Here is a 27852-nt window from a genome sequence, read left to right as displayed (position 1 = left end):
CCTAGTTTTGTGTTTTCATTCCTCGCGGGGGACCTGATGAAAAGGCCAAGTTTCTCAAAAGGAAATGGACAGCGGCCTATTCACAGACTTTGCAGCAGCAACAATCAGGCCTCAGGGAGCAGTCCATTAGGCCACACCAGCAGAAAAAAACACATGGGGGAGGATTTTCCCTTTGTTGGGCAGGCGTGGCGGGTGGGCCCAGGAATGGCCGTGAGACTGACCACCGTCCACAATCAGATTCCAACTGCGATTTCACGCTAGGGGGCCAATTATCGGACAGCCAGAGTGAAACGCGTGCTGGGAGCCTCAGCACTGCCGGGGTGGGGGCGGGAGGAATGCGAGCTCTGAAGTGTGCGCATGCGCGGGGAAGAACACACTGGCAGCTCCCTGACGGCACAGAGCTGCTTCAGGGAGCTGAAGGATTTTAAAATGAAAAATGAACTTTTCACATATCATATAAACATGCCCCCACATGTAACTCAGCCACATGAAGAGGGACATGTAAATAAGGATGTTAAAAATGTTTTTTTTTAGTAAGCATTGGAAACCTCATCCCACTTGTGGATGAGGCTTCGTTAAAAATGCAAAGAATGGTTGAGTGGGTAGTGAAAATTGCACATTAATTAATTACTTAAGGGCCTTAATAGACCTCTTAATCGTCAGTGGGCGTGCTGCCGCCTCTCATGCGTGCCCGTGGACTGAAAGGTCGAGGGAGTGCACAGTGATGTCGGGATGCTCGCCCGACGCCATCGTGCACTACTTCACTCCTGTTTGGGTCTGGCCGCACCTGCCCGCTGAACAAAAAATTCTGCCCATGGATTTAAAGGGGCCTGGCAGCTAATGGCATTCAGTCAGAGCTCCACAGCAGACATTACTGCCTTGGAGCTCGTGACCCCGCTCATGGCCCACAGTTTGGGAAGCCCAGGTCTAATGTGTGCAACAATTTATTAGAACCATTATATCAAAATCCAAGTAGGTTAAATTTGCCTTAACTTACATATTCACACCCATAAATTTTGGTCTGAGAAGATGCTTCCAAGCTGACTCTCAGCATGGTACTACCTTTCCTGGTGCAGCGAAGGCTGAAATACTCATTTGAATGAATGAGGATTAGAATTGAAAGAATTGGCTGGGAAATACTGTTTGGATTTGTACAGCACAACATGGATGGCAAAGTTGGAAGAGCTGGGGGTTGGGATGTGGTGGGCAGGGGTGGGGTGCTATATTGAGTTCTGTAGTCCAATGTAATGATGCCAATCAAAGTGCAACATTAACTTGATGCCAATACTGCCATTTTGCAGCTGCACTCTAGCCTACCCTCTGTCTTAACCTCACACAGCTGAGCACAATATTAAATGAAATTAAGTGTCACCCACCAGGATTATTTAAAGAGAATGTGAACCATTCACAGTTTAGTTACTGTATTATTTCCCTTGCTTGCAGTTGCATTTGCACATGGTTTTAGTGTTTCCTATAGTTGTGTCCAGTGGTCTGGCTGGTGCTCAAGCTCTTTTCTGTTCACTTAGAAGCTTGTGCTGAAACAAGTTGCTTCCTGACACGGCGGGTCTGGTAGGCCTTCCTCCAGGAATAAACAAGACTGGGAGAATGAAGGGAGGCCAGGCAGAGTGGGACAAACTGCCAAAAGATGAAGGAGGAGAGGGAGAGGTGTTTGCAGCAAGAAGTCTTTTACACTGTCGGTCTTTATGGAGTAATTCTATTTTTTTATTCCTACCTCAACTTCAGTGAGGATCAATGCTTGAAGTGTCATTGCTTCACAAAACCTGCCAACTGTTGAAGCCTCAACTTCAAAGCAGGGCATGGACAGCATTACCTGTGGCTGTCAGGGCGACCTCGGCTCTTAACTTTGATGTGTCTGGCTCCTTCCAGACTGCTGCTGGAGATATAAGCAATGTTACACACAGGAGAGGGTTAAATTAAAAACAGCACTGATTTCTCCTCTCATCACCTGTCCGTAAACAGAACAGTGTTTTTGATTTTTAATTTCCCCCTGTATAATGGATGGTGTACTTTCCACAACTGTTTAGTTTTGGAGTGATCCAATCCTCTATTAATACACTACAGCAAACTCAAGATAGGGTCAAGTCAGAGGGTTAGTTTATTTTACACATACTCAAAATGCAGGGAGTGGGTGTCAGTACATATCCCCGGTGCATTCATACAATTAAAGACGGTTAAGGAAAAGAAAGATGTACAGGGCAAAAACCACAGACAAAATAAGAATTATTGTTTCACGTGAGTCTAGAGTCCAGAATCAAAAGTCCAATGGAGTATTCCTTCAGAGAGGTAAGCAGGCTGAAGCTGATGTGGGGTGATCCACTTTTCCAGTAGCACTGACTTCCACAATGGGAGAAGCACGTAGAGATGAATTAGTTCTATAGTAGGCACTGGTACAGAAGTTCAGATGTTCCAGTAGAGAACAGTGTAGATGAAGGCCAGGCAACTTAAACCTGGACAGAGCTCTGGTTCTGCTGCTGTTTGGTTAATGGAAGGTGGCAGACAGAGGCAGGCTGCTAGCTTAGAGTCCTGTTTCTCTTCTGCGATTAAACAGCGACTGAAAACAGGGTCCAAAAGCTACATTATTAAAGTAGTTCAAACATCTCAAGTCTTGGTCATGTGACAGAGTGGTTTCAGGTCAAGCCATTAAGTTAATGATATACTTTAAGGACCCTTGTTAAAATCCATTGTATTTTGAGCAGATAACCATGGAACTATTAGCACAACATTGGAGATGAGGAATCACAAAAACTTCATCCTTTATCCAGAGCTAGCTAAAGCAGATGTCTTGTCTATTAGTCCTTTGTGTTGGCTTAAAAGCAAAGTACTGCAGATGCTGGAAATCTGAAACTGAAACAGAAAATGCTGGAAAAACTCAGCAGGTCTAACAGCATCTGTGGAGAGAAAAACAGAGTTAACATTTCAAGTCGGTATGACTCTTCTTCAGAGCTTTGCTGGTCTGGAATGTTCATACAATGCAAAGGGGTGTTGCATTCGAGGAGCGTGATGAGTTAGCCTTTGTCCATTGGAACTGCTCAGAATTTTCCAGTTATCAGTATGTGACCAACTGCGACCATTTTATCAGTCCAACAATTGTCCATTTTTTTAAAATCAGAATTTTACCAAGAGAAAATGGAAGAGAAACAAATTTCTGTTAGTTTTTTTTCCTTCGTGTCTTCTCAGCACAACAGCAACATTGCACAACTTGCAGCACTCTGCAGCATAAAGAAGGTCACTGGGATTCTGTATACAAAGAGAGATAGCTTCATATGATTCTTTCTTGCCAGAGTCAAGCAGGCAGGGTGAACATGAAGATGTGCAAAGATTGTAGGCACATTTGACTATACACACATTTCCTCATCCAGTTTCATGACCCAAAAGTGATTCTGCTCCCTCAATGGGTGGCAAACGTAAACAAGTGAATACCTGTTATCCTGGCAGTAGTCACAAATCCTTCAATCTGCAGCACTGGTCTGACACATCTATGCCTGATCCACCATACCAAGTCAAAGGCTAGCTACTGGGCAACAAGCGTTATCCACTGATGATGTAGCTCATGACTCTGGGTGCAAATGCCACAAGGAACATTATAGAGCTCACAATCAGCATTCTCAAGCAGAGCCTCCACCACCTGAGGGAGCCCTGCATTTATCAAGTGAACGGCTATTAATATTAGTAGTAGTATGCTGCATGCTGCATAACATGGTCATTATGAGGAAACAGCCTTTGTCAATACCTATAATACAAGAAATTAGGGTGCAGGAGCATGCCATGGATACAAAATTGGCTGAGGGATAGGAAACTGAGAGTAATGATTAATGAATACTTTTTGAGCTGGAGGAAGGTTTGTCGTGGAGTTCCCCAGGGGTCGGTATTAGGACCCTTGCTTTTCCTGATATACATAAATGATCTAGCTCTTGGTGTGCGGGGGACAATTTCAAAGTTTGCGGATGACCACAAAACTTGGGAGAATTGTAAACTGTGAGGTGGATGGTGTAGAACTTCAAAAGGACATTGACACATTGGTAGAGTGGGAAGATAGGTGGCAGATGAAGTTCAATGTGAAGAAGTGTGGGATGATGCACGTTGGTACAAAGAACATGGAGTGGCAGTATAAAATATACAGTACTATTCTAAAGTGTGAGCAGGAGCAGAGAGACCTGGCTGCATAAGTCATTAAAGGTGACAGGACAGGTAGAGAGAGTTGTTTCTAAGCATACCGTATTCCAAGCTACATTAATAGAGGCATAGAGCACAAGAGCAGGGAGGTTTTGATGAACTTATCTAAGACACTGGTTAGACCTCAGCTGGAGTATTGTAAATAGTTCTGGGCGCCACACTATAGGAAAGATGTGAACTCACTGGAGAGATTACAGAAGAGGTTTACGAGAATGGCTCCAAGGATGAGACACTTCAGTTATGAGGAAAGATTGGAGAGGTTGGGGCTGTTTTCCTTTGAGAGGAGAAGGCTGAGAGGAGACTTGATAGAAGTTTTCAAAATCATGAGGGGCCTGGACAGAGTAGATAGGGAGAAACTGTTCCTGCTCGTAAACCGATCAGGAACTAGAGGGCACAGTTTTAAAGTGTTTTGCAAAAGAAGCAAATGCGAGGTGAGTAAAAACTTTTTCACGCAGCGAGTAGTTAGGAGTCAGAATGCACTGCCTGGATGTGTGGTGGAGGCAGGTTTAACAGAGGCATTCAAGAGAACATTGGATGGTTATTTAAGTGGAAACAATGTGCAGGGTTGTTGGGAAAAGGCAGGAGATTAGCATTAAGTTAAAATGCTTAGAGAGCCAGTGTAGACATGATGGGCTGAATGGCCTCCTTCTGCACCATAACAATTCTGTGTTTCTGTGATGAGGAAGAGGAGATGAAGGAAGAGGAAGGGAGATGACAATGTAGACCCCATTCTGCCCTGACTCCATGTAATAAAATCAGTAATTAGAAATATGAAAAAGAACAATCACTTCTCCTCAATCATCAACAATCCTATGCTCCATCACTGACCATCATATCGCCTCTGACAACTCAAAAATAAAGACCACTGGTTGATTCACATTTTCATCCAGAGCGGGTCTAGAGGACATTGCGGAAGCCTTGCACTGCATCCAGCAGGCACCCCAGAGAGTTGTCACTAAATTTGGGGGCTGCTGTATTCTTTGTTTTCGGGGCTATCTGTCGCTTGGGGCAGTCCTGGTTTACAGGCATGAAGTAGGCTGCGCTCTGATGCACTTTAAATATGGCGTCAGAGCGAGGAAGTGCTGAGATCATGGCGGGGTGGGCAACCTGAGCCCACCTACCAGTGATCTGGCGTGTTTCCCATGAATGCATTACTAATGAGGCTGGAATGGGATGATACGGCGTGAAAACCCATCATCATAACTGGCGGGTAAATCAACTTTTCTCCCACCCGCTACTGCACTTTGTGCAAATCAGGGATGATTCGGCCCACTGCTTCCTCTTATCAGGCCTCCTTCTGATATGAGCTTTTTCAAAGTCACTGTACAGCAACTTATAACCCTTACCCACGTTTGATTTTTTGTCAATGGGGAAAACAGGCCACAATGTAAAGCTATGACATGGGAAGAGGGGAAATCTGTAGGAGGAGTGGGCCATCTCCATCAAGGGACCACTGAATCTTACAAAGTTGTGGGCGATGGAAAAGCTGGCAGGCAAGTCCTGACAGGACTTTAGTATTCCAAGTCCCATTCCGGGACACTGAAATGTAACACCTTATCAGAAGGACTGTTAAGCAGTTTTTCCAGGAGGGCTAATTTGTTGGCTGGCATCAGGAAAAGATTATCATGAAAGCTGCTGCACAGTTGCAATCCTTAACTGGTTCACAAGTGTTTTTGAGGGAAGCGACATGATACTCCCATCTAGTCTGGCCTTGCCTTCTATCCAACACTACTCTTAATGGCCTCAGGACAGTCATGCTGGACAATAAATACTGTCACCTGTATCCCAAGAGCAAATATATTCTTTCTGTGTCCATTATTCTTCACACAAGCAGATTTAACTTTATTTAATTGTTACAATTATGGGCCAGAATTTTATTCTCCCCCACCAGCGGGTTTTAGGAGGGTGGGGAGCATGAAATTGAAGGGATGGGGTTCCCACCCACCCCGACCACACAGTGATTTTATGCTGGGGTGGGCAAGGCCTCGGGAAAACCCACCCTTTCTCCAGATGAGGGCCCTTAAGTGGCCTTCCACTTAAGGGGCGTTTCCAGCCCAGCCTCAAATTTGTGGCTGGCGGGAGGTTTGAACTTCCATGAGGGAAGCCTGAAAAAGTTACATCCTGGGCGGGGAGTGGGGGTGGGGAGGCGTCTCCATCAGAAGCCCCCTTCTGAATTCAGGCCGTCACCACCCCATAAGTTCAGGTCGCTTCTGGACCCCCCCTCCCCCATCCCAGCCTCTTCCCCAAGACACCGAGCATCCCCATCATGCGCCCTCCCCCAACTCCCCAGGCCTACCCTACCCTCCCCCCCTGCTCCCCGGGACACTTGTACTTACCTGGGCCTCTGGTGCCTGGACTTAGGCTCTAACGCCCTCTGCATTTCTTCTTCTGTCCACTGTGGCACTGTTGCTGCAGGGACTGTGAAGCTGCTGGTCAATCAACTTGGCAGGCTGCTCTCTAAGTTGGGACTTCCTCCTAAATGAGGGGTGGAAGTTCTGCCTGCAGCCACTTAATGCTCATTTGAGCATGAAATGGCTACATGACACTCGGAGGAATGGATGGTGGGAAGTGAGACCCTACCATCTGAAAAGTTCATGCCATGAGGTTTATAAGGTTGCTATGTTCAGGGACTGTGTCTTTAATTTAGGGTGAAATGACCCCATGTAGTTTGCCTGACAGCAAGCCCGTGTGGTTTGATTGTTAGAGCTTACAGGGGGCACAAGTTATTTTCCTGGGAAGAAGGTGTAAGATGTTTATATTTAGAGACAATGGCAGCAGCCTGTGTGCTAACAGTGGGTAGACTGTTATTCTCAAAAGTCCCAGAAAAGTGTTGATAATGTTGTGTTTGCATTTAAAGTTGCACTTTAAACCATCCATTTACTTCCAACATAAGAGAGAGCTGGGGCCTCAAGGATAGCTAATCTGTATTTCTACTTGGATACAAGGCCCACGTGATTCACATTGCCATGGCAATGGGCTTTGAGATGGGAAGGGTACAGAGGAAGCCATGGTGATATCAGGATACAGGCTTCCATAAAATATCGTTGAATGTCACAGAAAGGGACAGAGAGAGAAGCTTGAGTCTGAAAGCCAATGTGGGGGTGGAGACTCATGATCAGATTGGAAAGACCAAATTTGAGGGGAATTAACACAATGCTGGAAGATTCGTCTAGTTTTAGGTAGAGGTAGAAACCCTCAGAAGAATGCATAGTATGAAAGGCAGCTCTGGAGGTAAAGGTTTCCAGGCTGGGAAAGGAAAAGATTAGAAGCAAACCCTTGGGAGCTAGGAATCATTTTGAACTGATTCTGGGAGAAATGAATGTCTACTTATAAAAACAGTGTAACTGTTGTAAGGGTGGCTGAGTTATACTGTTAGTAATAGAGTTGATCGGCAGACACTTCTGGTGTGGAAACATTCAGTTTATTTACAATTTACTCAGCAGCAACTACACGTGTGCTTTCAACTCCAACTTTATCTCTACACTGTCTGCTGAGGTAGCCCACGCTACTCACCTATTGGTTACTACAGATCATGTGATCTTTCCTAACAAGCATTATTCTTAAAGGTATATTACACACTAAATAAAATCATAATTATTTCATTCCTCCCTTTTTAACTTGGCCATTCATATTATATTTACAGTTACATGCTTTTCGAGACAACATAATTTACAAGTTCAGTCTCTCAGGTGGTTTCCTGGTACGTGTGGAATGTCGCAGCTCCACAACTTCAGATTCTTTGTCAGGAACCTCCTTTTCCGGAGTTGCCTGAACATCAGGTGCTTCAATGGGTACTTGCAGTTCTGTATCCTCAACTCTTACAGGAACATCAGACATGTCAGTCCTGGGTTGCGTATCCTCAACAGGAAACGTAGACTCGGTCAAGATTACTGATGGAACCAAATCTTGGTGATTTGTCTCTCTCTTCCTTAAATAGTCCACATGTTTACAGATGATCCGGCCTTCCACCTCACGTGGTAAGATAGAGGTCCAGTCACCGCATTTATTTCACCCGGTAACCATTTTGGTCTTTCCCCGATGTCCTTCACATATATTGGCTCTCCCATGGTAAATTTACTCTCACGACTATGCCAGTCTTGTCTAGTTTTCTGGCTTCCCTGACTCCTTTCCACCTTCCCCTCTAAATTCAGCATTATTAAACTTGACCTCGTCCTGAGATCGTGTTTCAACAATAATTCCGAAGGTATGACACTTGTTGTTGTATGAGGGCTAGTCCTATAAAGAAAAAGAAAGAATGCTAGCTTGATTGCCAAGGAATCACCAGTTAGCTTTTTCATGCCTGTCTTGAACATTTGAACCCCTTTCAGCCTGTCCGTTTGAGGAAGGGTGGTACAGTGTAGTTTTTACATGAGTCATACCATTGAGGCTGATAAACCGTTGAAACTCAGCACTCGTAAATGCCATGCTTTTAGCAGAAATGATGCCTTCTGGTAGTCCATGAATGGCAAAACTCAGATGTAGTTTCTCAATCGTGGTGTCCGACGTTAGTGACTTCACCTTATATATATCCAACCATTTTGAATGGGCATCAACAATGAGCAGAAACATTGTTCCCAGGAAAGGGCCAACGTAGCCAATGTGTAACCACACCCAGGGACTATGTGGTCATTCCCATGGGTGAAATGGAGTTGTCACTGGCAACCTTTGCAGTTGCTGACATTGAACACAATTCTTTACCATATTCTCTATTTCGCCATCCCTTCCTGGCCACCATACATAGCTGTGTGCTATGGTCTTCATTCGGGAAATTCCTGGATGGGCACTGTGTGGTTCAATTAAAAGTGGCCCCCTTCCCTTTGGAGGAACTATCACCTGGGTTCCCCGCAATAAGATGCCATCTTGGTTGGTTATTTAATGTTTTCTGTTGAAGTACGGTTTCATTTAATCAGATAAGGGCTCCTGTGATCAACCATGTAGCACTTGTTCTCGTACTTGAGATAGGACTGGGTCCTGACTTGTCCAGTCTCTGACCTTTCAAGCACCTAACGGTGAGGAATCTAAGAAACTTAACAGTAAAACAAGTTCTTGTGCAACTGGGACGCGCTCATCATTTTCTTGTAAAAGTAAATGACTAAGTGCATCAGTGTTTGCGATTTGATTGCCAGCCCTATGTACGAAAGTGTATTCGTATGCTGCCAGAATTAAAGCCTATCATTGTATTCTTGCTGAGGCTATGGGCGGTATAGTCTTTTTCTCACTAAACAATCCTAGCAATGGTTTGCGATCTGAAATAATTGTGAAATGGCAGCCGTGTACATACTAGTGAAATTTCTTGACACCATAGTTGATGGGCAGGCCTTCTTTTTCTATCTGTGAGCATTCCTCTTCTGCTGTGGGGAGCTTCCTTGATACGTAACCTAGTGGCTTTTCTGTGCCATCATACATCTGACGAGTGAGTACTGCTCCCACTCTGTAAGGCGATGTGTCGCATGTCAACACCAATTCTTTTGTCTGAATATACTGCATCAATAGATTGGACGAGTGTAACAATTGTTTCACCTTTATGAAAGCTTCTATCTGGGGCACGTCCCAAGACCAACATTGGTTCTTTTTGAGTAGAGAATGCTGGGGGGCCAGCACTGTAGACAAATTGGGTAAGAACAACCTATAATAGCTGATTATTCCTAGGGATGATTTGAGCTCTGATGCATTCTTTGGTGCAGGTGCCTCTCTTATGGCTCTCACTTTCTCCTCAACCGGGTGGCGGCCCAGTGAATCTATCCAGCGACCCAAATGGATTACCTCCCTCGCTTGCAAAGTGCTTTTTTTTAAATGCACTCCAGTTTGCAATAAATGTTTTAAGACTCCTAAGTTTGCCAAGTGCTCTTTTTCAGTGGATCCTGTCACCAGTATATCAGCTAAATTGACTACAACTCGGGCACAAACTGAGGAGACACCGAAAGGTAATCATGTATATTGGTACAACCCTTTGTGGGTATTAATTGTGACAAATTCCCAGAAGTCATTATCCAATTCTAGTTGTTGATAAGCATGACTCATGTAAAGCTTTGTGTATGATGTCCCTCTTTCCAGCTTGGCACACAGGTCTTCAATTTTTGGAATGGGGTGCCTAACCAGCTTGGCTACTTTATTAACCATCTGTTTGCAGTCCCCACAAATTTAGACACTTTGGTTGGGCTTAAGGACGGGGACTATGGGTGCTGCCCATTCTGAGAACTGAAGAGGTTGTATAACGCCCAGATTTTCTAGCCTGTTTAGCTCAGTGTCGACAGTTTCTCGCAGGGTGTATGGCACCGGTCTCGTCTTCATGAAGTGAGGGGTTGCCTCCAGATCCACATAAACCTTGGCCTACAGGCCCTCGAGTTTCCCCAGTTCGTCCTTGAAGATGATGGCTTACTTTCTAAGTAGTTCTGGTAGATCACTTGCTCTCAACTGGAAAATTTCAGCCCATTCTAACTTAATCTCCTCTAACCAATTTCATCCCAGGAGGCTTGGCCCTTCACCAGCTACCACCTTCATGGGTAGCCCTGTCGATTGACTTCCATAATGGACAGTTACTCTGCTTATGCCTTTTACTTGAATGTCTTCACCCGTATATGTTTTAAGCTTGGCAGCTGTTTGTTCTAAACTTAATTGATATTGACCATTATTCAAAAACTGGGAAGTATGTTCCCCAATTACTGTAGCAGAAGCTTCCTTGTCCACTTCCATTTTAAAAGGCTTGTCATTCTCTTTCACTGTGACAAATATTGGTTCTGTCTTTCCAACTTTCAGATTAAGCAATGAGTAAATGTCAGAATTTGCTTTTCAGGCTCTTCTACATTGTAAATTTCATTGAGTTTCTTCTTTTGTTTACAAGCCTGCTTGAATCTTTCCTTGCACTGCTTCATTATATGTCCATTTCTGTAACAATAGTAGTGTTCGATTTTATTAAACTGCCAATCACTAAGTGACTGATTGTTTCCATCGCAATTAAAATTATCCTTTGATTTTGCTGCTTACTTTTTTTTATTCGTTGGCTAGCAGGGACAGTTTCCTGCTTCTCGGCAGAATCTCGCTTTTTTGCGCCCCTTTTGCTTGAGGTTTCTCGCCAGATGTGGAGGATGGTGCCATATTGTGCACCCTGTATTGCTTATGGAGCTCTTACTGCACTTTCCATTGCCAGTGTTGTCTCTTGCACCTCCTTGAAATCCAGATTCACTTCGGACAACAATCTTTTCTGAATAGTGTCTTCTTTCACACCACACACTAAACTATCTCTGAGCATATTATTCAGAGTCATACTGAACTCTCAATTTTCCATTAGTTGCTTCAAATTTGCCATGTGGCATGCAATTGTTTCACCCAGGTCTCTATTTTGCGAATTAAAGATGACTGAGGGCTTAGGTTGAACATGACCCTTCACAATGTCCACCAATTCATCGAAATTCTTTGAATCTGGGGCAATGAGTGCCTTCAAACTTTGAATCAAACTGTAAGTTTTGCTCCCACAAGCACTCAAGAGAATCGCTCGCCTCGTCCCTGCCCTTGTAATCTTGTTCGCTTGAAAATAGAACGTGAGGTGTTCTATGTAATGAGACCAATCGTCTGTGGCTGGTTCAAAAGGATCAATTCTCCAGAATTGTGGCATTTTGGGAGAGGATATCTTCTCCATTGCTAAAGGATCTTGCTACTTACAATCACTGGGCGAGGTACAGTGCCGATTTCTTTCTAACTTGATTTCTCCTATTCAATCCTCTTTTTTAACCTCGTCACCAGTTTGTTGGAAGGGTGGCCGAGTTGTATTGTTAGGAATAGAGTTGATCTGCAGACACTTGTGTGGAAACATTCAGTTTATTTACAACATACTCAGCAGCAACTACATGTGTGCTTTCAACTCCAACTCTATCTCTACACTGTATGCTGAGGTAACTCATGCTACTTTCCTATTGGTTACTACAGATCATGTGATCTTTCCTAACATGCATTATTCTTAAGGGTACATTGCACACTAAATAGAACGATAATTACTACAGTAACCTATACCTGATAGTGCTTTTTTACGGTTGTGTTTAAAGTTCTGTTCTGCAGTTTAAAGTATAAGTTCCCTCCAAAAATAATGTTTAGTAAATAGTGCTTTTAGTCTTTTTGTTATAGTAATCATTTATTGTGTCATCTGTTCAGCCATTTACTGGACATTTGAATTTATTTTTAAAAGTTATTAGTCTCCACAGGAATTATAACATAATGTACTTGTACATCCTAGTTGCAACGGTGACCTGAACGTACACTTGAATTTGAACTATAGAAACCTCCTTCCCTTATATTTTTTATGACAGTTGGAAATGACTGTGTATGACAAGACAAAGTAGTAGTTATAGAATGTTGCTGCAGGCAATGACCTTTACTGCAATATGTGAGTACAGGTAAAAGCATATGCAGATCCCTAGCTCCTGGGAGATCTTCACCTTTTATTGGATTTGCTTGTGTCACAACTTATTCAAAGGCTCTTTAAGATTCTGTCATTTTGTTTACAAAAGCAAGCCTGTGGTTTAGTTTCAATGCTGAGGAAATTCCGGTTTTGTTTTAGGGTTTTCAGTCGAACAATACAACTGTTAAACTAGTTACAGAAACAATTTGTAACTGTTCTAGTCGACCTCCAGAAAAAAAGTATTTTTATTACTGAGAGGCTTGTTTTCAAATACAATTGTAGCTCCTCTTTTTTGCACAAAGGCTTCTTGTAATGGATTTAAAATAGCAACACATTGCCAACTCCGACTTTTATACAATTTCTTAAGCTGGCGAAAGAAAGCACATTTTCATTTTTTTCTCATTTATTCCAGAATTATTCTTATTAATTAGGTGACTGTTCAACCAGAGATGTTTTTCTTTAGGGACGCTCGCTGACACGTAAAATGATGCAGGATGATGTCGGGTGGAACTCCTGACGTCACTCCGCGTCATTTTAATTTTCAGGTCAGCCGGGCACAGCCGAGTCAGCTGTGTGCCCGCCGACCTGTCAACGGTCTATTGAGGCTATTGAAAAATTAATTATAGACATTAATGGACCTTAAGGTTCGTGGGCAGGCCGGGAGCCCTGGCGGGCTTCAGAAAAAGCATTAAACCTCATCCACGGGTAGGATGAGGTTTCATGAGGGTATTTAAATTTTTAGCAAAAGTTTCACATGAGGGGACATGTCAAGGAAATTTTTCTATTACTTGTATTACGAATTTTAATTTGGAGCCGATCTCGCTGAAGAGCACCTAGCCTCAGGGAGGTCTGTGTGCTCTTCCGTATGCATGGAATCCTCCCCCCACCATGGAATGCATAGCGCTTCCTGGCAGATGTCACACTGTGCAGGCCAATTAAGGCCCGCCCATGTAAAATGGCGGTGCGCCCCCGCTTGGGGGTACCGATTGGAGGCGCGCCCGTTCGCGCCCACTCCCGCACTTCCTCCCGACAGGGAAGCCATAATAAGTTCCTTGATTTCCGCCCCTCCCTCCCTCCCACATCCAACAGGGGGAAGAGGGGTGTGGGGGTTAAATCTTAAAAACTGGAAACGTGTCCCCAACCCAATGCGTATGAACCTATTGCGGTTTTTTATAATCATAGAATGCTTACAACACAGAAGGAGGCCAATTAGTCTGTCGTGTCTGTGCTGGCCATCTGCAAATGCAATTCACATAGTCCTGTTCCCCTGCCTTCACCTTGTAGCCCTGCAATTTTTTCCATCTAATAATCCAATTCTGTTTTGAATGCCATGATTGAATCTGCCTCCTCCATACTCTCAGGCAGTGCATTCCAGACCCTAAAAACTTGCTGTGTAAAAACACTTTTCTTATGTCACCATTGCATCTTAAATCTATGGCCCCTTATTCTCAATCCTTTCACTAATGGGAGCAGTTTCTCCACTGTCCACTCTGTCCAGGCCTCTGATGATTTTGAATACCTCTATCTCAACTTTCTCTTCTCCAAGAAGAATAATCCCAGCTTCTCCAATCTATCTACATAACTGAAGTCCCTGATCCCTGAGGCAATTCCCATTGATCTTTCAAGCACTCTCTAATGCCTTCACATTCTTCCAAAAGTGAGGTGTCCAGAAGTGGACGTAATACTCTAGTTGAGGCTGAAAGCTTTTTATACAGGTTTATCATAGCTTCCTTAATTTATTCTCTATGCCCCTATTTATAAAGTCCAGGGTGCTGTTTGCTTTACTTACTGCTCTCTCAAGTTGTCCTGCTGCATTCAATGATTTATGCGCATGTACTTCCAGGTCCCTCTGCTCCTGCACCCTGTTTAGAACTGTATCCTTTATTTTATTTGTCCTCCATGTTCTTCCCACCAAAATGAATCGCTTCATACTTCTCTGCATTAAATTTCATCTGCCACATGTTTGCCCATTCCACCAACTTGCCTATGTCCTTTTGAAGTTTAACACTATTTTCCTCACAGTTCACAATACTTCCAAGTTGCCTGTCATCTACTAATTTTGAAATTGTTCCCTATACACCAAGGCCTGGGTTATTAGCATATATCAGAAAGAGCAGGGTCCTACACCGACCCTGGGAAGCTCCACTACAAACCTTCATCCTGTCTGAAAAACAACCATTCACCACTATTCTTCTGTTCCTGTCATTCATCCAATTTCGATCCATGTTGCTACTGTTCCTTTTATTCCAAGAGCTCTAACGTTTCTTACAAACCTGTTGTGTGCCAATTCATCAAATGCCTTTTGGAAGTTCATGTATACCACATTAATGGCATTAATCTCATCAACTGTCTTTGTTACCTCATCAAAAAACTTAAGCAATTAACCCACATTTTCCAAGCGACTGTTAATTTTGTCCAAAATTGTCATTTCTATAAAAACAAAAAAATTGTGGATGCTGGAAATCCAAAACAAAAACAGAATTACCTGGAAAAACACAGCAGGTCTGGCAGCATCGGCGGAGAAGAAAAGAGTTGACGTTTCGAGTCCTCATGACCCTTCGACAGAACTTGATTTCGAGTCCAAGAAAGAGTTGAAATATAAGCTGGTTTAAGGTGTGTGTGTGGGGGGCGGAGAGATAGAGAGAGAGAGAGGTTGGCGGAGGGGTGTGGTTGTAGGGACAAACAAACAGTGATAGAAGCAGATCATCAATAACAATCTGCTTCTATCACTGCTTGTTTGTCCCTACAACCACACCGCCCCCCCACCACCTCTCTCTCTCTCTATCTCTCCGCCCCCAACACACACACCTTAAACCAGCTTATATTTCAACTCTTTCTTGGACTCGAACTCAAGTTCTGTCGAAGGGTCATGAGGACTTGAAACGTCAACTCTTTTCTTCTCCGCCGATGCTGCCAGACCTGCTGAGTTTTTCCAGGTAATTCTGTTTTTGTTTTGTCATTTCTATAAGTTTCCCCACCAACGAGGTTAAACTGACCTGCTTGTAGTTGCTGGCTTTACTTGATACCCTTTTTTGAAAAAAAATGTGTAACATTTGCAATTCTCCAATGCTCTGGCACCACCCCTGTATCTAAGAAAGACTGGAAAATCATAGCCAGTGCCTCCACAATTTCTACCCTTACTTCCTGTGGTATTCTTGGATGCATCTAATCTGGTCCTGGTGCCTTCTCAATCTTCTTCTTTGCCCTCTACACTGTTATTATCCTAGTCTATATTAGGATAATTAAAGTCCCCAATTACAACTACTCTCTAAGTCTTGCACCTCTGTGTAATTTCCTTACAAATTTGTTCCTCTACATCCTTCCCACTAGTTGGTGGCCTATAGACTACACCGAGCGATGTAGATGCACCTTTTTTGTTCCTTAACTCTAGCCAAATAGATTCTGTCCTTGACTCCTCTGGGACATCCTCTTTCTCCACTGCTGTAATGTTCTCCTTAATTAATACTGACGTCTTTCCTCCTGTTCTTCCTTTCCTATCTTTCCTGAACATCTTGCATACAGGAATATTTAACACCCAGTCCTGCCTTTCCTTGAGGCAGGTTTCCTTTATGAAAGGGAGATCATGTTTGACAAACCTACTGGATTTTTTTGAGGATGTAACTAGCAGAATAGTTAAGGGAGAACCAGTGGATATGGTGCATTTGGATTTTCAGAAAGCTTTTGATAAAGCCCCACATAAGAAATTAGTGTGTAAAAATGGGGGCAATATACTGGCATGGTTTGGGAACTGGTTAGCAGGCAGGAAACAGAGAGTAGGAATAAATGGGTCTTCTTCAGAATGGCAGGCAGTGACTAGTGGGTACCTCAGGGATAAGTGCTTGGGCCCCAGCTGTTCACAATACTGGTTGGAGAGTGAGATGCATTCAGGGGTCTCCTGTACTATCTGCTGTTCCTTGTTGTCTGCCTGGCGATCACCCATTTCCTCTCTCTCTGCATACCCTTGAGGGTCACCACATCTATAAACATGCTATCTAGAAGCTCCCAACCTTGTGGATGCACTGCAGTGACAGCTGCTGGTCAAACTCCAAATCCCAGAACTTGAGCTTTTTCATTTGCTGATACTTCCTGCAGATATGGTTATCTAGGACACAGCAAGGGTCTGGGAGTTCCCACTTGTAACAGGATGTGCACTCCATGGGGCTGAGCTGCCCTGCCATTCATCTATAAGACACTAAAACTTGACAGATGTTCAAATGCTGGACCATCCAACTTCCTAATAAAAAGTAGACTGCCAATGAGGCAGGAGAAAACATCTTCAAAATAATATCCAGAACACTGTAAAACCATCTAAAATAGAATCCATTCTAAGAGCTTAAATGAAGTGGTGTATAAGTACTCAATAGTCACAAGCTTCAAATTCAAGAAATTTGTGCATTTACAATAGTGGTGCTGGCTGAGAGATAAATATTGGGCAGGACACCAGGGATAATAACTCCCCTGCTCATGCGAGACCAACGGCAGAGTAATGTATGAACCACAATGTGATGCGAGTGCAGGGAAAATAGCAGGATTGGTGAACCTTTAAAGTAAGAGGAAGGTCTTTATTTTGCGTTTAGGTATAAGATTGACACTGGTGTGAAAAAAATTATAATTAAGTGTAAAGAGTGGGGCATTCTTCAAATGTAAAGAGCAAGGATACCAGAGTAATTAATTAATAAATTAAATTAAATACAATGTGATAGTGATGGCAGGACAGGTGATGTGTTGCTGCTGCAGCATATGGGGCTTGCTGGGCATCAAGGTGACCCAGAGCGAACGCATCTGTTCCAAATGTTTGCAGCTCAAGGAACTTCAGATCCAAGTTGAGGGGCTGGAGTCTGAGCTGCAGACATTGTGCCACATCAGGGAGGGGGAAAGTCAACTGGACACTTTGCTCCAGGAGGCCGCCAAATTAGGTAATTCAAGTTTGGTCTGTGATAAGGGACAGGAGGGTGTGCTAGGCTCTGTTTGGCTCTGTTTGGCCACGTTTGGCTTTGCTTGGTTCTGTTTGGCTCTGTCAGACTCTATTTGGCTCTGACAGGCTCTGTTTGCCTCTGCCACGCTCAGCCAGGCCCTGCTTAGTTCTGTTTGACGCCATTTGGCTTGCCAGGCTCTGTTTAGATCTCTTTGTCTCCCTTTTGATCTGCCAGGTTCTGTTTGGCTCTGTCAGGCTCTGATTGGCTCTGCCAGGCTCGGCCAGGCTCTGTTTGGATCTGTTTGGCTCTGTTTGGCTCTGCCAGGGTCCTTTTGGCTCTGCCAGGCGCTGTTTCACTCTGATTGGCTCCGATTGATTCTCTTTGTCTCTGTTTGGCACTGCCAGGCTCCGTTTGGCACAGTTTAGCACTGTTTGGCTCTGCCATGCTCAGCCAGGCTCTGTTTGGCTCTGTTTGGCTCTGTTTGGCTCTGCCAGGCTCTGCTAAGCTGTGCCAGGCTCTGCAGGCTCTGTATTGTCTCTGTTTGGCTCTGTTTCGATCTGCCAGGCTCAGCCAGGCTCTGTTTGGTTCTTTTGGCTCTGCCAAGCTCTGTTTGGCTCTGTTTGGCTCTGCCAGGCTCTGTTTGGGTCTGTTTGTTTCAGCCAGGCTCTGCCAGCCTCTGTTTGGCTCTGCCACCCTCTATTTGGCTCCGTTTTGCTCTGCCAGGCTCTGTTTGGGTGTATTTGGCCATGTTTGGTTTGGCGTGGCTATGTTTGGATCTGTATGGCTCTGTTTGACTCCGTGGGGCTCTGTTTGGCACTATTTGGCAATGTTTGGCTCTGAGGGGCTCTTTTTGACTCTGTCAGGCTCTGATTGGGTCTGCCAGGCTCTGCCAGGCTCCGCCAGGCTCTGTTTGGCTCTGTTTGGATCTGTTTGGCTCTGCCAGGGTCCTTTTGGCTCTGCCAGGTGCTGCTTGGCTCTCGTTGGCACTGTTTGGCTCTGCCGGGCTCTGTTTGGCACTATTTGGCTACGTTTGTCTCTCTTTCTCTCTGTTTGAGCTGCCATGCTCTGTTTGGCTCTGCCTGACTTTGATTCATCTGTCAGGTTCGGCAATGCTCCACCATGTTCTGCTTCGAACTGTCTGGCTCTGGCACGGTCCTTTTGGCTCTACCAGTTGCTGTTTTACTCTGATGGGTTCCGTCTGGCACTTTTTGTCCCTGTTTGGCTCTGTATGGCTCTGCTAGGCTCCATTTGGCTCTGTTTGGCTTTGTTAGGCTATGTTTGGCTCTGGCACACTCAGCCAGGCTCTGCCAGGCTCTGTTTGGCACTGCTTGGCTCTGTTTGGCACAGTTTGGCTCTGTTAGGCTCTGTCTGGCTCTGCCAGGCTCTGCTAAGCTCTGCCAGGCTCTGTATTGTCTCTGTTTGGCTATGTTTGGCTCTGCCACGCTCTGTTTGGCTCTACTTGTGTCTGCCAGGCTCTGATAGACTCTGTTTGGCTCTGACAGGATCTGTTTGGCTCTGTTTTGCTTTGTTTGGCTTTGCTTGGCTCTGCCAGTCTCTGTTTGGCTCTGTTTTGCTGTGCCAGGCTCTGTTTGGTCCTGCTTGGCCCTGTTTGGATCAGCTTGGTTCTGTATGGCTCAGCCTGGCACTGTCAGGTGCTTTTTGGCACTGTTTGGCTCTGCTAGGCTCTGTTTGGCTTTGTTTGGAACAATTTGGCTATGTTTGGCTCTGTTTCACTCGCTTGGCTCTGCCAGGCTCTGTTTGGCTCTGTTTGTCTCCGCTTGATCTGCCAGACTCTGTTTGGCACTGCCAGCCTGTTTGGCTCTGACAGGCACCTCCAAGCTCTGTTTGCCTCTGCCAGGGTCTGATTGGCTCTGTTTGGCTCTTTGAGTCTCTGTTTGGCTGTCTTTGTCTAGGTTTGGCTCTTCTAGGCTCTTCCAGGCTGTTCTAGGCGTTGTCAGGCTCAGTTTGGCTCTGCCAGGGTCTGTTCAGCTCTGTTTGGCGCTTTGAGGCTCTGTATGGCTCTGTTTTTCTAGGTTTGGCTCGTCCAGGCTCTTCCAGGCACTGTCAGGCTCTGCCCAGGTCTGTTTGGCTCTCTTTAGCTCTGTCAGGCTCTGTTTGGCTCTATTTAGCTCTGTCAGGCTCTGTTTGGCTCTGTTTAGATCTGTTTGGCACTGCAAGGCTCAGTTTGGCTCTGTCAGGCTCTGAATTCTCTCTACACGCTCTGTTTGCCTCTGCCCGGCTCTGCCATGCTGTGTTTGGCTCCGTCAGGCTCTATCTGGCTCTGCCGGGCTCTGTTTGACTCTGTTTGGCTGTATTTGGCTCTGGTGGGCTCTCTTGTGCTCTGTTAGGATCTGCCAGGTTCTGCTTGGCTTTGCCAGCCTCTGTTTAGCTCGTTAAGCTCTGTTTGTGTCTGCCATACTCAGCCATGCTCTGCCAGGCTCTGCTTGGCTGTTTGGCCATATTTGGCTCCGTTTGGCTCCGTTTGGCTCTGTTTGGCTCTGCCAGCCTCTGTTTAGCTTGTTAAGCTCTGTTTGGGTTTGCCATGTTCAGCCAGGTTCTGCTTGGCTATTTGGCTCTGTTTGGCTCTGTGTGGCTCTGCCAGGTTCTGCTAAGCTCTGCCAGCCTCTGCAGCTCTGTATTGTCTCTGTTTGGCTCTATTTAGCTCTGTCAGGCTCTGGCAGCCTCTGTTTGGCTCTGCCATACTCTGTTTAGATCTGTTTAGCTCTGCCAGGCTTAGTTTGGATACGTTTGGCACTGTGTGTCTCTTTCTGACTCTGTTTGGCTCTGTTTGGCCATGTTTGGCTCTGCTTGGCTCTGTTTGGCTCTGTATGGCTCTGCCTGGTGCTATTCTGCTTTATTTGGCACTGTTTGGCACTATTAGGCTAGGTTTGGCACTGTTTGGCTCTGCCAGGCTCTGTTTGGCTCTGTTTGCATCTGCTTGCTCTGCCAGCCTCTGTTTGGCTCTGCAGGCTCTGTTTTTTTGTGCCAGTCTCTGTTTTGTTCCGTTAAGCTCTGTTTGGCTCTGCCAGGCTCTGTTATGCCTGCCAGGCTCTGCAGGCTCTGTGTTGTCTCTGTGTGGCTCTGCCAGGCTCTGTTTTGCATTGTTTGGCTCTATTTGTGTCTACCAGGCCCTGATAGACTCTGTTTGGCACTGTCAGGATCTGTTTGGCTCTGTTTGGGTCTGTTTTACTCTGTTTGGCTTTGTTTGGCTCTGCCAGGCTCTGCCAGCCTCTGTTTGGCTCTGCCAGCCTCTGTTTGGCTCTGCCACACTCTGTTTGGCTCTGTTTTGCTCTGCCAGGCTCTGTTTGTCTCTGTTAGGGTATGTTTGGCTCGGCTTGGCTTTTTTTGGCTCTGCCTGGCTCCGCCAAGTGCTGTTTGGCTCTGTTTGGCTCTGCCAGGCACTGTTCAGCTCTCTTTGGCACTGTCTGGCTCTGCCAGGCTCTGTTTTGGCTTTGTTTGGCACTACTTGGCTATGTTTGGCTCTGTTCCGCTCTGTCTGTCAGGCTCTGTATGGCTCTGTTTGTCTCTGCTTGATCTGCCAGGCCCTGTTTAGCTTTATAGGCTCTGCCAGGTTCTGCTTGGCTCTATTTGGCTCTTCGAGGCTCTGTTTGGCTCTGTTTGTCTAGAATTGGCTCTTCCAGGCTGTTCCAGGCACTGCCAGGCTCTGTTTGCCTCTGCCACGCTCAGTCAGGCCCTGCTTAGTCCTGTTTGACTCCATTTGGCTTGCCACGCTCTGTTTAGCTCTCTTTGTCTCCCTTTTGATCTGCCAGGTTCTGGTTGGCTTTGTCAGGCTCTGATTGGCTCTGCCAGGCTTGGCCAGGCTCTGCCAGGCTCTGTTTGGATCTGTTTGGCTCTGTTTGGATCTGCCAGGGTCCTCTTAGCTTTGCCAGGTGCTGTTTCACACTAATTGGCTCCGAATGGCTCTCTTTGTCTCTGTTTGGCACTGCCAGGCTCTGTTTGGCACTGTTTGGCTCTGCCATGCTCAGCCAGGCTCTGTTTGGCTCTGTTTGGCTCTGTTTGGCACTGTTTGGATCTGTTAGGCTCTGTTTGGCTCTGCCAGGCTCTGCTAAGCTCTGCCAGGCTCTGCAGGCTCTGTATTGTCTCTGTTTGGCTCTGTTTCGTTCTGCCAGGCTCAGCCAGGCTCTGTTTGGGTCTGTTTGGCTCTGCCAGGCTCTTTTTGGGTCTATTTGTTTCAGCCAGGCTCTGCCAGCCTCTGTTTGGCTCTGCCACACTCTATTTGGCTCCGTTTTTCTCTGCCAGGCTCTGTTTGGGTGTGTTTGGCCATGTTTGGTTCAGCGTGGCTATGTTTGGATCTGTACGTCTCTGTTAGGCTCTGCCAGGTGCTGACCAGCGCTCTTTGGCACTGCTTGGCTCTGCGGGGGTCTGTTTGGCACTATTTGGCAATGTTTGCTCTGAGGGGCTCTGTTTGGCTCTGTCAGGCTCTGATTGGGTCTGCCAGGCTCTGCTAGGCTCCGCCAGGCTCTGTTTGGATCTGTTTGGCTCTGCCAGGGTCCTTTTGGCTCTGCCAGCTGCTGCTTGGCTCTTCTTGGCACTGTTTGGCTCTGCCGGGCTCTGTTTGGCACTATTTGGCTATGTTTGTCTCTCTTTGTCTCTGTTTGAGCTGCCATGCTCTGTTTGGCTCTGCCTGGTTTGATTCACTCTGCCAGGTTCGGCAATGCTCCACCAGGTTCTGCTTCAAACTGACTGGCTCTGGCATGGTCCTTTTGGCTCTGCCAGGTGCTGTTTGGGTCTGTTTGTTTCAGCCAGGCTCTGCCAGCCTCTGTTTGGCTCTGCCACACTCTATTTGGCTCCGTTTTTCTCTGCCAGGCTCTGTTTGGGTGTGTTTGGCCATGTTTGGTTCGGCGTGGCTATGTTTGGATCTGTATGGCACTGTTAGGCTCTGCCAGGTGCTGTCCGGCGCTCTTTGGCACTGTTTGGCTCTGCGGGGCTCTGTTTGGCACTATTTGGCTATGTTTGCTCTGAGGGGCTCTGTTTGGCTCTGTCAGGCTCTGATTGGGTCTGTCAGGCTCTGCTAGGCTCCGCCAGGCTCTGTTTGGATCTGTTTAGCTCTGCCAGGGTCCTTTTGGCTCTGCCAGGTGCTGCTTGGCTCTTCTTGGCACTGTTTGGCTCTGCCGGGCTCTGTTTGGCACTATTTGGCTATGTTTGTCACTCTTTGTCTCTGTTTGAGCTGCCATGCTCTGTTTGGCTCTGCCTGGCTTTGATTCACTCTGTCAGGTTCGGCAATGCTCCACCAGGTTCTGCTTCAAACTAACTGGCTCTGGCACAGTCCTTTTGGCTCTGCCAGGTGCTGTTTCACTCTGATAGGCTCCGTCTGGCACTTTTTGCCCCTGTTTGGCTCTGTATGGCTCTGCTAGGCTCCATTTGGCTCTGTTTGGCTTTGTTAGGCTATGTTTGGCTCTGGCACACTCAGCCAGGCTCTGCCAGGCTCTGTTTGGCACTGTTTGGCTCTGTTTGGCACTGTTTGGCTCTGTTAGGCTCTGCCAGGCTCTGCTAAGCTCTGCCAGGCTCTGTATTGTCTCTGTGTGGCTATGTTTGGCTCTGCCACGCTCTGTTTGGCTCTGTTTGTGTCTGCCAGGCTCTGATAGACTCTGTTTGGCTCTGTCAGGATCTGTTTGGCTCTGTTTTGCTTTGTTTGGCTTTGCTTGGCTCTGCCAGTCTCTGAATGGCTCTGTTTTGCTGTGCCAGGCTCTGTTTGGTCCTGCTTGGCCTTGTTTGGCTCAGCCTGGCTCTGTATGGCTCAGCCTGGCACTGTCAGGCGCTGTTTGGCTCTGTTTGACTCTGCAAGGCGCTGTTTGGCTCTGTTTGGCACTGTTTGGTTCTGCTAGGCTCTGTTTGGCTTTGTTTGGAACAATTTGGCTATGTTTGGCTCTGTTTCACTCTCTTGGCTCTGCCAGGCTCTGTTTGGCTCTGTTTGGCTCTGCTTGATCTGCCAGGCTCTGTTTGGCACTGCCAGCCTGTTTGGCTCTGACAGGCACCTCCAAGCTCTGTTTGCCTCAGCCAGGGTCTGTTCGGCCCTGTTTGGCTCTGTCTGGCTGTCTTTGTCTAGGTGTGGCTCTTCTAGGCTCATCCAGGCTGTTCCAGGCACTTTCAGGCTCTGTCTGGCTCTGCCAGGGTCTGTTCAGCTCTGTTTGGCGCTTTGAGGCTCTGTATGGCTGTTTGTCTAGGTTTGGCTCGTCCAGGCTCTTCCAGGCACTGTCAGGCTCTGTTCGGCTCTGTTTGACTCTGTTTAGCTCTGTCAGGCTCTGTCTGGCTCTGTTTAGCTCTGTCAGGCTCTGCCCGGCTCTGCCATGCTGTGTTTGGCTCTATCAGGCTCTGTTTGGCTCTGCCGGGCTCTGTTTGGCTGTCTTTGGCTCTGGTGGGCTCTCTTGTGCTCTGTTAGGATCTGCCAGGTTTTGCTGGGCTTTGCCAGCCTCTGTTTAGCTCATTAAGCTCTGTTTGTGTCTGCCATGCTCAGCCATGCTCTGCCAGGCTCTGCTTGGCTGTTTGGCCATATTTGGCTCCTCTGGGCTCTGTTTGGCTCTGTATGGCTCTGCCTGGCACCGACAGGTGCTGTTTGTCTCCGTTTGGCTCTGCTTGGCTCTGCCAGCCTCTGTTTAGCTTGTTAAGCTCTGTTTAGGTTTGCGAAGTTCAGCCAGGTTCTGCTTGGCTATTTGGCTCTGTTAGGCTCTGTGTGGCTCTGCCAGTTTCTGCTAAGCTCTGCCAGCCTCTGCAGCTCTGTATTGTCTCTGTTTGGCTCTATTTGGCTCTGCCAGGCTCCGTTTAGCTCTGTTTGGTTCTTTTTTGCTCTGTCCAGCTCTGTCAGGCTCTGGCAGCCTCTGTTTGCCTCTGCCATACTCTTGTTTAGATCTGTTTAGCTCTGCCAGGCTCAGTTTGGATACGTTTGGCACTGTGTGTCTCTGTCTGACTCTGTTTGGCTCTGTTTGGCCATGTTTGGCTCTGCTTGGCTCTGTTTGGCTCTGTATGGCTCTGCCTGGCTCCGACAGGTGCTGTTTGTCTCCATCTGCCTCTGCCAGGTGCTATTCTGCTTTATTTGGCACTGTTTGGCACTATTAGGCTCGGTTTGGCATTGTTTGGCCTCCAAGGCTCTGTTTGGCTCTATTTGCACCCGCTTGATCTGCCAGCCTCTGTTTGGCTCTGCAGGCTCTGCCAGGGCCTGTCTGGCTCTGTTTGGCACTGCCAGGATTGTCCAGGCTCTGTTTGGCTCTTCGAGCCTCTGTTTGGCTCTGTTTGGCAATGTTTGGCTCTGTATGGCTCTATTTGGATCTGCTTGATTTGCCAGCCTCTGTTTGGCTCTGCAGGCTCTGTTTTTTTGTGTCAGTTTCTGTTTTGTTCTGTTAAGCTCTGTTTGGCTCTGCCAGGCTCTGTTATGCTCTGCCAGGCTCTGCAGGCTCTGTGTTGTCTCTGTGTGGCTCTGCCAGTCTCTGTTTTGTTCCATTAAGCTCTGTTTGGCTCTGCCAGGCTCTGTTATGCTCTGCCAGGCTCTGCAGGCTCTGTGTTGTCTCTGTGTGGCTCTGCCAGGCTCTGTTTTGCATTGTTTGGCTCTGTTTGTGTCTGCCAGGCCCTGATAGACTCTGTTTGGTACTGTCAGGATCTGTTTGGCTCTGCTTGGGTCTGTTTTACTCTGTTTGGCTTTGTTTGGCTCTGCCAGGCTCTGCCAGCCTCTGTTTGGCTCTGCCAGCCTCTTTTTGGCTCTGCCATACTCTGTTTGGCTTTGTTTTGCTCTGCCAGGCTCTGTTTGTCTCTGTTAGGGTATGTTTGGCTCGGCTTGGCTTTGTATGGCTCTGCCTGGCTCCGCCAAGTGCTGTTTGGCTCTGTTTGGCTCTGCCAGACACTGTTCAGTTCTCTTTGACACTGTCTGGCTCTGCCAGGCTCTGCTTTGGCTTTGTTTGGCACTACCTGGCTTTGTTTGGCTCTGTTCCGCTCTGTTTGGCTCTGTCAGGCTCTGTATGGCTCTGTTTGTCTCTGCTTGATCTGCCAGGCCTTGTTTAGCTCTACAGGCTCTGCCAGGTTCTGCTTGGCTCTGTTTGGCTCTTCGAGGCTCTGTTTGGCTCTGTTTATCTAGGATTGGCTCTTCCAGGCTGTTCCAGGCACTGTCAGGCTCTGTTTGCCTCTGCCACGCTCAGCCAGGCCCTGCTTAGTCCTGTTTGACTCCATTTGGCTCTGCCAGTCTCTTTTTGTCTCTGCCACATTCTGTTTGGCTCTGTTTTGCTGTGCCAGACTTTGTGTTGCCCTGTTTTGTCCTGTTTCGCTCAGCTTGGCTCTGTATGGCTCTGCCTAGCACTGTGAAGCGCTGTTTGGCTCTGCCAGGCTCTGTTTGGCTTTGTTTGGAACAATTTGGCTACCTTTGGCTCTGTTTCACTCTTTTGGTTCTGCCAGGCTCTGTTTGGCTCTGTTTGCCTCTGCTTGATCTGCCAGGCACCTCCAGGCTCTGTTTGTCTCTGCCAGGGTCTATTCAGCACTGTTTGGCTCTTTGAGGCTCTGTATGGCTCTGTTTATCTTGGTTTGGCTCTTCCAGGCACTTCCAGGCTGTTCCAGGCACTGTCAGGTTCTGTTTGGCTCTGTTTGGCTCTGTCAGGCTGTGTTTGGCTCTGTTTAGCTCTGTTTGGCACTGCAAGGCTCAGTTTGGCTCTGCCGTGCTCTGAAGTCTCTCTCCAAGCTCTGTTTGCCTCTGCCAGGCTCTGCCATGCTCTGTTTGACTCCGTCATGCTCTATTTGGCTCTGTTTGGCTCTGCCAGGTAATGTTTCGCACTGCCAGGCTCTGAATTCTCTCTACAGTCTATGTTTGCCTCTGCCAGGCTCTGTTTGGCTCTGTTTGCCTCTGCTTGATCTGCCATGCTCTGTTTGGCAGTGCCAGCCTGTTTGGCTCTGACAGGCACCTCCAGGCTCTGTTTGACTCTGCCAGGGTTTGTTCGGCTCTGTTTGGCTCTTCGAGGCTCTGTTTGGCTCTGTTTGTCTAGGTTTGGGTCTTCCAGGCACTGTCAGGCTCTGTTTGGCTCTGTTTGGCTCTGTCAGGCTGTGTTTGGCTCTGTTTAGCTCTGTTTGGCGCTGCAAGGCTCAGTTTGGCTCTGCTGGGCTCTGCCATGCTCTGTTTGACTCCGTCATGCTCTATTTGGCTCTGTTTGGCTCTGCCAGGTAATGTTTCGCACTGTCAGGCTCTGAATTCTCTCTCCAGTCTCTCTTTGCCTCTGCCAGTCTCTGCCATGCTCTGTTTGGCTGTTTCAGGCTCTGTTTGGCTCTGTTAGGCTCTGTCAGTCTCTGCTAAGCTCTGCCAGGCATTGCAGTCTCTGTATTGTCTCCGTTTGGCTCTGTTTCGCTCTGCCAGGCTCAGCTAGGCTCTGTTTAGCTCTGCCAGGTATTGTTTGGCTCTGCCAGGCTCTGCATTCTCTCTCCAAGCTCTGTTTCCCTCTGCCAGGTTCTGCTGTCCTCTGTTTGGCTGCGTCAGGCTCTCTTTGGCACTATTTGGCTATGTTTGGCTCTGCCAGGCTCTGCTAAGTTCTGCAGGGTCTGCAGGGTCTGCAGGCTCTGTACTGTCTCTGTTTGGCTCTGTTTGGCTCTGCCAGGCTCTGTGTGGCTCTGTGTGGCTCTGTTTGGCTCTGTTTGGCTCTGTTTGTGTCTGCCTGGCCCTAATGGACTCTATTTCACTCTGTCAGGATCTGTTTGGCTCTGTTCGTGTCTGTTTTGCTCTGTTTGGATTTGCTTGGCTCTGCCAGCCTCTGTTTGGCTCTGCCACAGTCTGGTTGGCTCTGATTTGCTGTGCCAGGCTCTGTTTAGTCCTGCTGGCCCTGTTTGGCTAGGCTTGGCTCTATGTGGCTCTGCCTGGCACTGTCAAACGCTGTTTGGCTCTGTTTGGCTCTGCCAGGCTCTGTTTGGCTTTGTTTGGAACAATTTGGCTATGTTTAGCTCTGTTTCACTCTTTTGGCGCTGCCAGGCTATGTTTGGCTCTGCCACAGTCTGGTTGGCTCTGATTTGCTGTGCCAGGCTCTGTTTAGTCCTGCTGGCCCTGTTTGGCTAGGCTTGGCTCTATGTGGCGCTGCCTGGCACTGTCAAACGCTGTTTGGCTCTGTTTGGCTCTGCCAGGTGCTGTTCAGCTCCCTTTGGCACTGTTTGGCTCTGCCAGGCTCTGTTTGGCTTTGTTTGGAACAATTTGGCTATGTTTAGCTCTGTTTCACTCTTTTGGCTCTGCCAGGCTATGTTTGGCTCTGTTTGCCTCTGCTTGATCTGCCAGGCAGTGCCAGCCTGTTTGCCTCTGACAGGCATCTCCTGGCTCTGAGTGACTCTGCCAGGGTCTGTGCGGCTGTGTTTGGCTCTTTGAGGCTCTGTATGGCTCTT

Source organism: Carcharodon carcharias, chromosome 15, assembly GCF_017639515.1.
Source record: "Carcharodon carcharias isolate sCarCar2 chromosome 15, sCarCar2.pri, whole genome shotgun sequence".
Classification (NCBI taxonomy): domain Eukaryota; kingdom Metazoa; phylum Chordata; class Chondrichthyes; order Lamniformes; family Lamnidae; genus Carcharodon; species Carcharodon carcharias.
This window is presented reverse-complemented; position numbering follows the sequence as displayed.